At 37.9% G+C, this 15,511-nt stretch overlaps 1 protein-coding gene across 4 annotated transcripts in view; it reads left to right on the forward strand.

Annotated features, from left to right (window-relative positions):
* KLHL13 (kelch like family member 13) overlaps window positions 1-15,511 on the forward strand; it is a 200,171-nt gene that overhangs the window by 39,872 nt on the left and 144,788 nt on the right. The window lies entirely within an intron of this gene.

The raw sequence follows: 15,511 nt of genomic DNA on the forward strand, positions 1-15,511 counted from the left end.
GCCTTTGACTGTGTGGATCACAATAAAGTGTGGAAAATTCTGAAAGAGATGGGAATCCCAGACCACCTGACCTGCCTCTTGAGAAACCTATATGCAGGTCAGGAAGCAACAGTTAGAACTGGACATGGAACAACAGACTGGTTCCAAATAGGAAAAGGAGTACGTCAAGGCTGTATGTTATCACCCTGCTTATTTAACTTATATGCAGAGTACATCATGAGAAATGCTGGGCTGGATGAAACACAAGCTGGAATCAAGATTGCCGGGAGAAGAAAAAAAAAAAAAAAGATTGCCGGGAGAAATATCAATAACCTCAGATATGCGGATGACACCACCCTTATGGCAGAAAGTGAAGAAGAACTAAAGAGCCTCTTGATGAATATGAAAGAGGAGAGTGAAAAAAGATGGCTTAAAGCTCAACATTCAGAAAACGAATATCATGGCATCTGGTCCCATCACTTCATGGGAAATGGATGGGGAAACAGTGGAAACAGTGGCTGAATTTATTTTTCTGGGCTCCAAAATCCCTGCAGGTGGTGATTGCAACCATAAAATTAAAAGACACTTGCTCCTTGGGATTTTGAGGTCCATTTTGCCTGTTCACTGTTTCTGTCATACATATGTATGATGTGTTTCCACCTGGATACATGATGGTGTTGCAGTGAGGACTAATGGAGACAGGCAGCCATGAGACATTCTTCTCCATGTGCTCTCACTCTTGATGCTTTGACCTGGAAATTAGAATTAGGAGCATGAATATCAGGGAAATGGAAGTCAGTTACGCTCACATTCTCATATTATTGGAGAAAAATCTAAGTATAGAGCTTTATTATTAAAATCAAGCAATTTTGTTAGAAACAAAACAAAACAAAAAAGACGCATACTCCTTGGAAGGAAAGTTATGACCAGGCTAGACAGCATATTGAAAAGCAGAGACATTACTTTGTCTACAAAGGTCTGTCTAGTCAAAGCTATGGTTTTTCCAGTGGTCATGTATGGATGTGAGAGTTGTACTGTGAAGAAAGCTGAGCCCCAAAGAATTGATGCTTTTGAACTGTGGTGTTGGAGAAGACTCTTGAGAGTCCCTTGGACTGCAAGGAGATCCAACCAGTCCATCCTAAAGGAAATCAGTCCTGAATATTCATTGGAAGGACTGATGCTGAAGCTGAAACTCCAGTACTTTGGCCACCTGATGCGAAGAGCTGACTCATTTGAAAAAACCCTGATGCTGGGAAAGATTGAGGGTAGGAGGAGAAGGGGACGACAGAGGATGAGATGGTTGGATGGCATCACCAACTCAATGGACATGGGTTTGGTGACAGGGAGGCCTGGCATGCTACAGTCCGTGGGGTGACAAAGAGTTGGACAGGACTGAGCGACTGAATTGAACTGGCTTCATTGTTGCTTTATTGTGTGTGAGTTGTTCATTTTTCTCTCTCTCTCTGAAGACTGACTTTCTCTAATTCTCTTTGCTGTGACTGCCCCAGGACCTTGAGTTTAAGTTTAGCCAGACTAGGATTACTCTGGGAGAAGGCAATGGCACCCCACTCCAGTACTCTTGCCTGGAAAATCCCATGGGTGGAGGAACCTGGTGGACTACAGTCCACGGGGTCACTAAGAGTCGGACATGACTGAACGACTTCACTTTCGCTTTTCACTTTCATGCACTGGAGAAGGAAATGGCAACCCACTCCAGTGTTCATGCCTGGATAATCCCAGGGACGGGGGAGCCTGGTGGGCTGCCGTCTATGGGGTCGCGCAGAGTCGGACACGACTGAAGTGACTTATCAGCATCAGCAGCAGGATTGCTCTGCTCCAGTTCCCAGCAGAGACAGTATAATTAGTTTGACTTAGGAGGAGTTCCACCCTGGCTGCAATCAGCTTTGCCCAAAGCGGATGGGACCAGAAAATAGAATCCTTGTCTATTGTGCATCAGAGATTCACAGTTCTGACAAACTGAGAAGGGTGTTGTGTCTCTTGCAGGTTCAGTAAGTGCTGGTTGGCATACATTTATTTCTTTAAATGTGTTTAAAATAATTTAGTTTTCAGAATATAGAGGTTCATAAAATGTTTATAGGATATTGGAAAAAAAACTTAAGTTAGGGATTGCAGAACCAGAAAAAGTCACACTGTCATACAAGAGTGACTTTATTTTCTTCATGTCTTATATAATTACACTTACATAACACATAGATATTTAGTCAAATGTATCAGCCCCAACGTACTCCTTATTTTAAAAGGTGGCGGTTGTTTATATACAGAATATCTGTAAATCCAGCAAATGAGACAGTCTCAGGTTAAAGAAAATAGATATTTAAAGTATCAAACATGTAATATAGATTTAAATTGCGGTAAATTTTTACTCATGGTTTGAATGAAAGCACTCTATTTGAAGAGTTTTTGTTTAGATATATTAAAATTCACAGTTATCCTCAAATGGCGAAGGGAAGATTAGAAAGTAACGTTTATGATGACTCTGCTTAGTTAGACACTTAACATTATGTTATTCCATTCAGCCCTTATAACTGCCCTTTGAGATGTAGGTATCCTTATCCCATGGCCAATGACGAAATGAAAACCCAGGGGAAATTTAGCTTGCTGATATGTGGCTGGCCTGGGATTTAAGCTCTGGTCTGCATGACTTGCAAGTCTTTTCTCTCCCACACCCTAGCCTTTGGGAACATGAAAAACTTATTTACATAACCTTTCTAGAGAAAGCTATAAGTAGGACTGTATAGGAGCCACTCAGCTCATTCTCTTGTCTGTATACTCAAGTCTCAGTCACAGCATCAAACGTGTGGCAGCCATTTCTCCAATATCTGGAGTGAAGACATTAGTTATGTAATGTTTAGTCATTTAAGCACCTGGATTTTTCAGAGGTCATTCAACTGATAAATCAGTGTTTAAAAATAGCAGTGGCATCTTCAGTTTGCAAAATATATATATATATTTATATATTTTTTAACCTTATATTCTAAAGATTAATGCATGCTAAATTGAGAATTGAGGGTGAAAAAGGGAAAGCTGACCTTTCTTAGTCTGAATAAACAGGAAGAGGAAAGCAAAGACTGGCTAAGCAGCATAAGACAGTATTAAGCTTTCCCCTTTTAATGTGAAAAATCAGAAGAAATACTTATTCTAGAAATTTTTGTTGAAGACGTATTTATAACATAAATGCTTCTTTACATTTTAGTTAGATGAAACAAATTTAAATCACTTGTTCTTGGTGATGTTGACTGAAGAGGCAAATAGTCGTGATTTTTACCAGTGAGTTAATGATAGTTTACCTTCTGATTTATCAGCCTAAGTGGCTTCAGCGATAAAATGAAAAGGAATAATCATTTGGTTTATTGCAATTTAAGACTTAGTCTGAAAAAAATTTAAAACAATGACTAGGGTATGATTCCTAAAATAAGTAGGTTTTGTGTTTGGATGGTGAAGAATATTCATCAAAGTTCTAGCAAAAGATAAAAATGTGGTCTCTCTACAGGAGATGAAGTGTGGTCTCCCAGGCTTACCACTTAAGATTAAGTTGATATTAAATCTAGCCTAATACTGTATTTGTTAAGAATTCACAGTGACCTTTTTAAAATAGAGGGACAAGAGATGCAGATAAGTTTGATGTTTTACAATTTATATTGTTGCTATCTTTCAGGACATGAAAAGAGGAATTCAAATCATTGTTTTATTTCTTGTTTGTTCCTTTAGAAGCTATCTTTTCTAGTTAAGGGACAAACTAATCAAGCATGACATGCTTTACCCATCAGAATCTTGACCAACTGATTTCAGCGTTTCTCTTCTAAAAGTACCTAATTGAAAGTAACCCTGAGTTACTGACTCTGATGTTGGCCCAGATTTAGGGAAGATGAAGCCCTCTTAGTGTTAATTGATTGAACCTATTGTCCTCCACAGTTCTTTTAAATACCACTGATGTTTTTTCTCATTGCCATGCCTAGAAGCAGGGATGGGAGCTTATTAGTGACAGAATTTTCTTCTTAGGAAGCTAAACCCTTGGTATTATGGCCACTTTGACCTTCTTTCTTACTTCTTGACCCCATTTTCTTATTCTTCTGATGTCCAGACCATTAGACCACACAACAGGCCAGTTATGGTACAGCTAAACTTTTACTCGCATGGTGAACATGTTATGTGGGCCATAAACTTTATTTAAAGAATGGATCTATTTGGAGAAATTCAGCTCCTTGCTGCTCTTTCAGGATTGAAATTCTAGTTTCTCTTCACATCTTCTGTCTTAGCTTTCTTATTCAACCCTGATGACTCTGTTTGCTGCTGGATTTGGTCTAAGACCTTTACCAGCAGTCAGTTTTGCATATTCACACTTAATTGTTGGGTTTTTATAAAGCACTTCACTTTTTCTTCAACTTTGTTGCTTCCAATTTCTGGGCTACTGTTTCTGAGTTCTGTTTGAGGAACTATGAGAGTACTAGTAATAAAGAACATTTTTCCTTTTTGCCTTGACCAGATTCAGGGCCTGTTTCTGAGTTCTCCTCACTCTGTGGCTCTCAACCCTATGTTCCTCAAACTCCCCCCTTTTAAATAAATTTTTGGTTGTGTAAGAAATAAAGTTCATAGGTAATATAACCTGCCTGTACATGTTATTTAAAAAAATGACACTGGGATAATAATATAAAGGTTAAATGAGTGTAACTCATAACACAGTCTGTGTTTGGGGATGTAATTATGAGGGCACATTGTCCTAGAGGATAGAATGAAGTCATTGATGCTTGTGCCTACTTCTGTGGGGGAAGTGTGTGTTTATGAGAAGAAAGATAATTCTAAGTTCGGGAAAATAGAAAATCAGTGATGCACGTGGACCGTAAAAATGTTAGAATAAGTGATAACCAACCAGACTTGTTTGTTGTGTGTGATAAGAGAAAGAAGAAAACACTTGAAGTAGAGAAAACATGTCAGGACAAATTACAGACTGTCAGCATGGAGAAAATGAGGAAGTATGGTATTCTCATAAATGACCTGGGCCATATTTATGAGTTTAGTGATGAAACAATTTCTTATGTTGTGATATGGGACAGGATACTGTTGAGCTATCACAGAAACCGTATCCTGCATGTTGAAATAGATTATCACCTGTTGAGGCATATTTTAGGTTCCTAGTACTTCAGAAGCCCTCCAAGACCATATCCTTCTCTAGGTGATGAGGAATAGAGGATGGTTTAAAAAGAGAAACAGTAAAACAAGAAGCTATGCAGAAGTTGTGCAGTAGATGTCTCTAACTCAGAGAAGACTGAAAAACAACAAGCAGCCCCCAAGCAACTTTCAAATATCATCTTTCACAGCAGAGCTCTTTTAGATAAAAAAATCTCAAAAATACATAGTTTGACAGTCATCTGAAATATTAAAAGTAGCTTTTATCGAGATCAACATGGTTTATGTGGCTACTAATTTAATGACATTTTGCTCAAAATTTAATAAAAGGATTCTCATATCCTCCATGACATTTTTTGCAGAAGTTTCATTGCTTTTCCTGTAATGCCATTATTGCATTGAAATCCTTTTCAAGAAGTGGGAGGTTGAAAATCCTCTAATATATAGAGCATGGAGTGAGTACATCATTTAATTTTGAGATAATGTCTTTATTTGATTCAAACTTCTAGTTCCATAAAGTCTTTGTCCTAAATTCTTGGCATTCTCTCTTAACTTTTAATAAGCTCTACTTCATATTAGTATATGCACAAGTGCTCTTGATACCTGTATTGGGTTTAGTCTGACAGAGCATTTTTCTCCTCTGGGATATGGGATGATTCTTTGTTACGTGGAACTGCTCCACATTCCATGCCTCTGGCCTCTTGTCAGAGTGGTTCCCCTCAATAATTAAGGGTTGTAAAAGCACCCCAACACATTTCCAAACTACTCCCTAGGGAGTGGTAATCATTGACCATTTGGCTCCTTCTTGCTGTAAGTACATACCTGTATTTCTCAAAAAAACCTTCACAGATTTCATTTATGATTTATGAACATTTAAGGTCCTTCCCCATGTACTTTTCAAAGAAGGATCTTTTTCACTGTGTGACTGCTAGGAGCTGAATTGTTTGTGATTCCTGCTGAATCCAGATGTGCAAGTCCTAATTCCCCCAGTATTTCAGAATTTGACTACATTTGGAGATAGGATATTTTAGAATGGGCCCTAATCCAGCATGACCGATGTCCTCATAAGAAGAGGAGATTAAGACACAGAGAGAGGACTGTATGAAGACACAGGTCATCTGCCGTCTCTCTCAAGGAGAGAGGCCTCAGAAGAAATCAACCTTGACAACACGTTGATGTCGGACTTCTAGCCTCCAGAATTGTGAGACACACATTTCCGTTATTGGAGCCACCCTGTCAATGGTACTTCGTTATGGCAGCTCCATCAAACTAACACAGTGACCCCTTAATGTGTGTTACCTCCAGGTCGGTATACCAGAAGAGCAGTGTAGTTTAGTGATTGCAGTTCAAGTTTTCAGCATTACAATCCCAGGTCATCCACTTAGTTGTGTGACTTTGGGCACATTAATTAACCATGTGAAACTGCTTTTTTTTTTTTTTTTTTAAATCTGTAAAATGAGGATCAGGATACCTTCCTTACCAGGTTGTTGTGAGGATTAGGTGAAATAAATAATGTAAAGTACATGATACCTAGAGGACTTCCTAACGATTAGTTCTCTTTTCATCTGCCTCCACTTTTAGGTGTGTTTTGCATTTTCTAAAAGAATGTAAGGCATGCTTGGCAGATGAGCCTCTATTGTGAAATTTCAGGCTGCCTGATTGGTGGATGGCAGAGAGGTTTGGGGCCAGTTAGGTGTTTTCAGTAGCTTTAGTCAAGAATGTGCATTTAACATTTTGCAGTTTACAAACAGAAAGTACCTCACATTCACTTATACATGATGTGCAGTTATTAAACCTAACTGTGCCTCAGGAGACATTGCAGTAGCCTTTGTTTTGCTTGTCTAACTTCCTTTAAGACACAGGAGACCTATCCTCTGGGAATCTGTTGGGTTGTCTTCCTTTTTGATGTTCCATAGCCCCATAGCACACATACCTTTATTCACAGCACATATATGCTCTATTTTAATGGTCTGTTTTCCCCAAGAGATTGAGTTCTTTGAAGGTGTTGACTGTTCCTTTTTCATCTCAGTATCCCTAATGCCCTGCGCAGTGCCTGGTTCTTTGTAGGTGTACTCTAAATTACGTATCACTAACCTTTTTTCAGTGATGTTAAGTACCAAGTACTTTTTTGTCCACTTTTTATATGTTATGATCATTCCTTTTTAAAAATATTCATTTATTTTTGGCTGCATCAGGTCTTAGTTGTGGCACATGGGACCTTTGTTGTGGCATGTGGGATCTTACTATGTACAGACTTCTCTCTGGGTGCAGTGCTTAGTTGTCCCAGGGCATGTGGCAATCTTAGTTCCCTAGTCAGGGATCCAACACACATCCCCTGCATTGGAAGGCAGGTTCTTAATCACTGGACCACCTGGGAAGTCCCTTACTGTCCATGTTACAGATGAGAATGAAGTGCCCAGATCACACTATTCAGTGGTCAGAGTTAGAATTTGAACCCAGAGTTCATGTTCTTAACCAAAAGGATGGAAGGACTGTTGTATCTGGAATATTGATGCTTTTGAACTGTGGTGCTGGAGAAGACTCTTGAGAGTCCCTTGGACTGCAAGGAGATCAAACCAGTCAACCCTAAAGGAAATCAATCACAAACATTCATTGGAAGGACTGATGGTGAAGCTGAAGCTCCAGTACGCTGGCCACCTGATGCGAGGAGCTGACTCATTGGAAAAGACCCTGATGCTGGGAAAGATTGAAGGCAGGAGGAGAAGGGGATGACAGAGGATGAGATGGTTGGATGGCATCACTGACTTGACGGACATGAGTTTCAGAAAACTCTTGGAGTTGGTGATGGACAGCGAAGCCGAGCATGCTGCAGTCCATGGGGTAGCAAAGAGTGGGACACGACTGAGCAACTGAACTGACTGTATGTTAGTGTTGCGCAGATACTGTAGAGCATTGCATTGTGAGGGTCAAGAGCCTGAAGAACACCTAATACGGAGGCAGACTGGGGTGTGTATGTGTCTTGAGGCTTGGAAATGAAGTTATATCCTAATGGACACTTTTCTGTATTATTTCTACTAGTAATGAAGGTACAGATAGTAAACTATATCTCTCATATGCATTTTCTTCGTTAATAGATGTATAGTGATGAGGAGTGAATTTTTCTTGCTATAACCTCCCAAATCTCTTAATATGCATGTTATCATTACCCACTACTTCATTATACATTCTAAGATTTATTTTAATAGCAGGGTTAAAATGGTTGATGCAACTTTAGGAAAATTTGCTATATGTTTATTAAAAATAAGGTAATAAAAAGTGAAGATACTGCTCATGACAGTTAAAATGTCAGATTTCTTGATTCCTTGGCAAATGAAACATTCTAGATTTTTTTCATTTTAAATAACAATCTACCCCTTTAACACCAATATATTTTTCATTTTAAATACTTCGTTTGAATATTGTTCTTGCTGACTTGCGGCCATCTTTACACCTATTACTAACAGTCTCTTAGAGACACCCTTAGGACCTGTTGAGACTTGTAGTACTGTTTGCTTCTATGATATATGGTTCTCAAGTGTTGTGCTCTCCTTACCTTCCTTGAGCTGGTTTCTATGATTTTCCCCTTCCTATTGCTGTCAAATATTATACAGTGCAGTTGTCAGTGTGCCTTTGTGTGGGTCCCTTCTTGCCCCCTAATGATTTGTTGCAGGCTTAAAACCAGTCTGCCAAGCTTCTTAGGAATTATACTAGAAGGACTAAGGGGCATGTTAGTTACTGATATAAATGTGCATTTGTGCTTGAACTTGTGACATGTGTTTTGTCTCTGAGACCTCTTATTTACTGATTTCTTTGCTGCATTTTGAACAGATGAAGTTCCTTCCAAACTGGTTCATTCTAGGCATTATATTGTAAGATACTGTAAATTTTCATTTTATGTGTTAAAAAGGATTGTTTGGCTTTATATTCAGGTAATTTTGCTATAAATTGTGACATTTGCTATAGAAACGTGACGTTTTATGATCAGATATTATTGGAAAGTAAGATTCTTTCTGCTTTACTGAAAGAAATGGTGCTATAATTTATCCTGTGAAAAAGTAGGAGAAGTTCCCAAATATTTTCAGTGGTCGTTCTGTGACCAGCATTCATTTAGGCACCTAGCAGTTCTTGATCCAGAAGAGATTCATGGGTTTTAAATTCCAGTTTTGACAATGGACAAGTTATTTAAGATCTCTGGGTCTCAGGGTCCTCATTGATGCATTTCACATAATTATGTCTGCCTTCCCAGGTATTGAGAATTGCTGGAAATGTACGTACTAGTTGCCTAGGAGAACACTTGACAATTACTTGGTTTTTATCTAGTCACAGAGCTAGAAATTTGGTTGAGTGAGGACTTTGGACTCGTCCTGGAAGCAATGAGTATAGATCACTTATTGGAAGTGTCTTCTGATAAACGAAAGCCAAAAATGAACATAGTCAGCATTCAAAAATATATATGTATACATTGGGAGTACAAATGGATCTTATGGGAAAAGTAAAGATTCTAGGAAGAAGGAGAATACCAGAACTTACTTCTTTTCCTCTTTTTCCTTATTCCCTAATTGGCCAGTGTGTATTTTCTTCTAAGGATAATTTTGAATTTTGTTGGAATTTGATAAGAGTGTTGCTTTTCCTTAGAATTGTCAATTATATTTTTGCACTGCCACTTAGAATCATCAATTTAGTTAATGGCACTACCATCCATTAATCACCCAAGATATAAAAACTTTACTGATAATTTGCACTCCTCTGATTCATCCAATTAGTTGATTAAATCTGTCTACTCTTCTCCTTCCTCATTACCACTATTTCATTTCCAGACCTCCTTGTCATTCTCTTTATACCACCATGACAGTCTGCAAGCTGGTCTTGCTGTCACTCTCTCCACTTCCCCACTGGTTTTCCACATTGTGGTTGGTGCTCCACAATTCATCTTCCTGATGCTGACACCGCCCTCACTATTTCCCAAGTGTTTGCACTTACCTCTTTTATGGTACATTTATCCTGATGTAGAAATCACATGGAAAAGACAAGACGACTGATTGATACTTCCCTGTTATTTTCCAGCTTCCAAAATAATTCGCTGGTTCTTTACCACCTTCCAGAAATGCTCAGTGATCATTTTTAGCATGATTATGAACTCTTGCATTTAGACATATATGATGTGCTTCAGTCCTCATAGTTATTACCCTTATTGATCCTCAAATGATCCCATATTTGGGCAATGGAAGGTTATTTATATTGGCTTTGAAGTGCCTTTTGACATGGCCCTAGGAGTCTTTGATGGCTTCCTTACTTTTCAGTGTAAGATGCTCCAGGGTCCTCTTGTACATTTCTGCTCTAGACCCCATTATCAGCCATTTAGAAAATGGAGCCCTTGTTTCTTTCTTTGGAGGGGAATGTTATTTAGATATCACAATATAATTATTAGGAGTATTATTGCTACTAGATGGATCATTGTTTTAAAGCCTTTCTTGAATATATTAATACAACTATAATTTTTCTTTAGGATAAACTATATCATGAGTTTTTATTGATAATGACCATTCAAATTTAATTAACCTCAATGATAACTACATATGTATCCCCTTTTGACAAATACAGAGGTTCAGTGATATCTACATAATGATCATTTTGTTTATCCTACCATATATATATGCAACAGCCCCAGAATAACAATACCTACATGGCCATCAACAATGTGATTATTGGAAGCTATTTACAATATCTGTGTGTGTGTGTGTGTGTGTGTGTGTGTGCATGTCTGCACAGTTGTGCTTTGTAGCAGGTTTTTTTTTTGGTCTTTAAAGTATATCCCACTAGAAATCTACATTTAAGTTGTGTTTTAAAGTCACTTGAATTATAATTTCTGTTTTTACAATTATACAGCCAACAAGGATACACAGTTTGGGCCATTTATTTAATTTTACTTGTGATTTTATATTGGTTTTAAAATGCAATTTTGAATTAGGTGTATGATATTTACACAGTTCAAAAGTCTAGTCTACAAAAGAAGACATATTCAAAGAAGTCCAACTATTACCTTTCTCTCCTTCTCATATATGTAGCCATCCCAATTCCTTTCTTAGATAAACAATAGCAGACTGTACACACTGAGGATTTTTTGTTTTTGTTTTGCTTTGCTTAGAAATGTATTCTGAAGATAACTTTGCAGTAGTATATGGAGATATTCCTCATTCTGTTTTATAGCTGCTTAGTACTCTATTGTGTATGCATACAGTATTGTGGGCTTCCCAGGTGGCTCAGTAGTAAAGAATCCACCTGCCAATGCAGGAGACTAAGGAGACACAGGTTCGATCCCTGGGTTGGGAAGATCCCCTGGAGGAGGGCATGCAACCCACTCTAGTACTCTTGCCTGGAGAATCCCATGGACAGAGGAGCCTGGCTGGCTACAGTCCATGGGGTAACAAAGAGTCAGATACAACTTAGTGACTGAACAATGACATATATATATATAAGCATGTATATAATAATAAGATATTAAGTTGGATCTCTAAGACAGTTTCTACCTTAATGAAACTTAAAGACAACCAGCGCAGTAATGAAAATGTGAAATACCTGGTAATTAGTTAATGTCTATATGATTGGCCTTTTCGTGATGATATAGGTTATTATAATAGCAGATGATTTGCTCAAGGTTTTATTCAATCCCCTCACTTGTAATTGGCTATAACTTACACCTCTCTGCTTCAGTGAGATGTTGTAAAGATCACACAGGCTAACGGAGTGAGCAGCAGTCCGAGACGGACATGAACTTACTAAAAGCAACATACTTATATCGTCCCTTGCTGTATTTCCCCCTTCTCATACACATTGTGAGAAGAAACATTTTTTAAAATACATTTTTCCCCCTTCTCTTTGTCCCATCTTTTTTTCTCCTCTCATAATTTCTAAGCACTTTGGTTAAAGCTCTTTTAAGTGAACTGTTTTATGTCCTTGAGAAAGCAAATAAAGGTTGAAATACAAGTGCCTCTGAGCTCTTGCCCGTGTGAGGGAGGGGAGGTTGGGCCTCTGTGCTGGGGGTGGCTGTAGGTCTCTCAGCTGGACTGCTGGCCATCTTTCTGTATGAAGTCTAGAGGAAAGGAGGCTTTCAAGCATGGGTCCTGAATTTGAAGGGAGATGGAAGCTCTAAATATAAGGCTTGGCATTCTGGACACTTGCAGTTGAACTTTATTCTTTTCTCTTTTTAATACTAACCCAAACCAAAAGCTTACACCTGTCTTTTATCATTAGTAATACGAAATTCAGGAAAGAAGGGAGAAATATTTTAGTTGAAAATATTAGAAAGCATTGTGTGTTTCTGTAAGCAAATATGTAAACAATTGTAAAAGTTTTATTTTCTAGTCTATTGGGGTAGATGGAGTAGTGGTTGGAAATGTTAAGTAATCAAAATATTTCACAGAGTGAATTCTTGTTTTTTTTCCAGTGATTTTTATTCACTCTTATTAAGAAATCCACGAAACTGTAGTTCATAGGTCAGATTCAAAATCCACAGCCACCCTCACTGGCTATTTTCAGTTTCATGGTTTGCTCTACTAGCAATTATTTCCTCAAATTAGGGCTGCCAAATTTAGCAAATAAAAATACAGGATGCTCAGATAATTTGAATTTCAGGTAAACAGCAACTTTTTTTTTTTTTTGGTATAAAACGAAGTTCCATGCAGTATTGTTGACATTTGTATACTAAAAATGTATCCACTGTTTGTCTAAAATTTGAGTTCAACTGGATGGTCCTATATTTTACCCAGCAACCCTCCACCAAACCAAGTATATTAAGAGCCTGATTGAACAAGTCAAAAGCCTTTAAGTGATATTAATTGATGCCACCAAGCATTGAATTCTCTTGACTAGGGATCTTTTCACTAGTTGTCTTTTCAATTTTGCTTGCACTGCCCATGTCATCACGAGTCGGTGGCTTGATATGAAACAAACCTCTATGCCATTTGTGCTAATTACTGTGGTTACATTATTTAAATATCACAATCACTATTCAAATGTAACTACGAAAAGGAAGCTATTTCTAATAAAAGAGAGTTGAATGTATTGGGTGATTCCTGAAATTTCAGGGGTCCAATGAAATGCTTAAGATTTAAAAAGCTGTCATTGGTTATGCAGTGCCCTGCTGAGCCATACTGGAGCTTGAGGAAATTAAAAAAATCAGTAATACTATCAGTAATACCAAGGCTGTCTTTATTTAAAGTGCTGGTGTAATGTTCATCATAGGTTTTCTGTGTTAATTTAGATTGTTTTTAAAAAGCAGGTTTATTGAGCTTTAATTCACATAAATAGAATATGTGAATTTATAGAGCCATTCATTTAAAATGTACAGTTCCAATTTATAGTAGCCAAGCATGGAAACAATGTAATTGTCCATTGATAGATGAAGATGTGGTACATTTATACAGTGGAATATTACTCAGCCATGAAAAAGAATAAAATAATGCCATTTACAGCAACATGAATGGACCTAGGGGATGACAGAGGATGAGATGCTTGGACGGCATTACAGACTCAATGGATATGAGTTTGAGTAAACTCTGGGAGTTGGTGATGGACAGGGAGGCCTGGCATGCTGCAGTTCATGGGGTCGCAAAGAGTCAGACATGACTGAGCAACTGAACTCAACTGAATGGACCTAGAGCTTATCATAGTAAGTGAAGTAAGGCAGATAAAGACAAATATCATATGTGGAATCTGAAAAAATGATACAAATGAACTTATTTACAAAACAGAAAGGCGCACAGATGTAGAAAACAAACTTATGGCTACCAAAAGGGAAAGGTGGGAGAGGTATTAATTAGTAGTTTGGGATTAGCAGATACAAACTATTATATTAGGAAATAGATAACCAATGAGGTCCTACTGTTTAACACAGGGAACTATATTCAATATCTCATAATAAACTGTAATAGAAAATAATCTGAAAAGGAATATATATATATATATATATATGTATAATTGAATCACTTTGCTTTATACTTGAAACAAGCACATTGGGGAGTTTTCTTTTTTCCTGAGTTTTCAAGCTTTTTACTCAGTGCATGAAGTGACAGCCAGGAAAAAACAAAGTCACTTGATCTGCCATAATGAAAAAAATTCGTTTGTGTTCGGCCAGCCTTCCAGTGATATTTTGGTTTCTTAAGACTTAACATAGTAGGATCACAGTAGATAGTAAAAGGAAATAACAAGATCTCTACTTGGTCCTTTAATCCAAAGGCAGACTAGGAAGAATTGGATATGTCCCAAGAAACCCATTTTACTTTAGAACTGATTCAACCTAGTTTCAGGGAAAATCTAAAGTTCATTAGCAGATTAAAAAATGAGCAAGGAAGACAACATTTAAATGACTGTTGCTTGTTCTGAATCCTATTCAGCACACCACTAGACAACATGACTAGACAGCATGACTGATACTTAATTCTTCCTCATTTGGTTTAGGACTTAACCTATGACAAGTAAATAAATAATTTTGAATATAAGTACATTTAGGCAGTAAGCAATGCAACTAGAAAACCTTTTGCTATTCAGTTACCATGTTTAGGTATATATAGAGTGTAACCACAGACCCCGTCCAGCAGGGAAATTTGACAAAAACCCCTGTTTCTACCTGTAACCGCTGTCTGTGGATGTTATCCTGAGTGGAAGGTGTTTGTTCTTATGTTCAGTTCCTCGTTAAGTAAACTGGACCACGCCTGTGGGGCCAATATCCAGAAAGATCAAAGCACTAAGGCTAAGGACAAAAAAAGTCAAGTTGTGGCACTTACTGTATAAACAGAGCAACACAGTATTCCTTTATCATACCATTCTATATAGCATGAGCACCAATCCATCTCTTGAAGCCCTTGCTTTCCCCAAATTTGACATTGCAATTGGTATACCCAGGTCATTACTGGATTCAGCTTTCTGGGTCCTTTGTTGTTGTCCAGTTGCTAAATTGTTTCCAATTCTTTGTTACCCCATAGACTGTAGCATGCCAGGCTCCCTTCCCCTCCACTATCTTCCTGAGTTTGTTCAAATTCCTGTCCATTGAATTGGTGATGCTTTCAAACCATCTCATCCTCTGCTGCTCGCCCTTCTTTTGCCTTCAGTCTTCCCCAGCATCAGGGTATTTTCTTATGAGTTGGCTCTTCACATCAGGTGGCCAAAGTATTGGAGCTTCAACTTCTGTATTAGTCCTTCCAGTAAATATTCAAGTTGATTTCCTTTAAGATTGACTAATTTGATTTCCTTGCAGTCCCAGGGACTCTCAAGAGTCTTCTCCAGCATCACAATTTGAAAGCATCAATTCTTTGGCACTCAGCCTTCTTTATGGTCCAGCTCTCACATCCATACATGACTACTGGAAAAACCATAGCTTTGAAAACCATAA

The sequence above is a fragment of the Ovis canadensis genome, chromosome X, assembly GCF_042477335.2.
Source record: "Ovis canadensis isolate MfBH-ARS-UI-01 breed Bighorn chromosome X, ARS-UI_OviCan_v2, whole genome shotgun sequence".
Taxonomy (NCBI): Eukaryota; Metazoa; Chordata; class Mammalia; order Artiodactyla; family Bovidae; genus Ovis; species Ovis canadensis.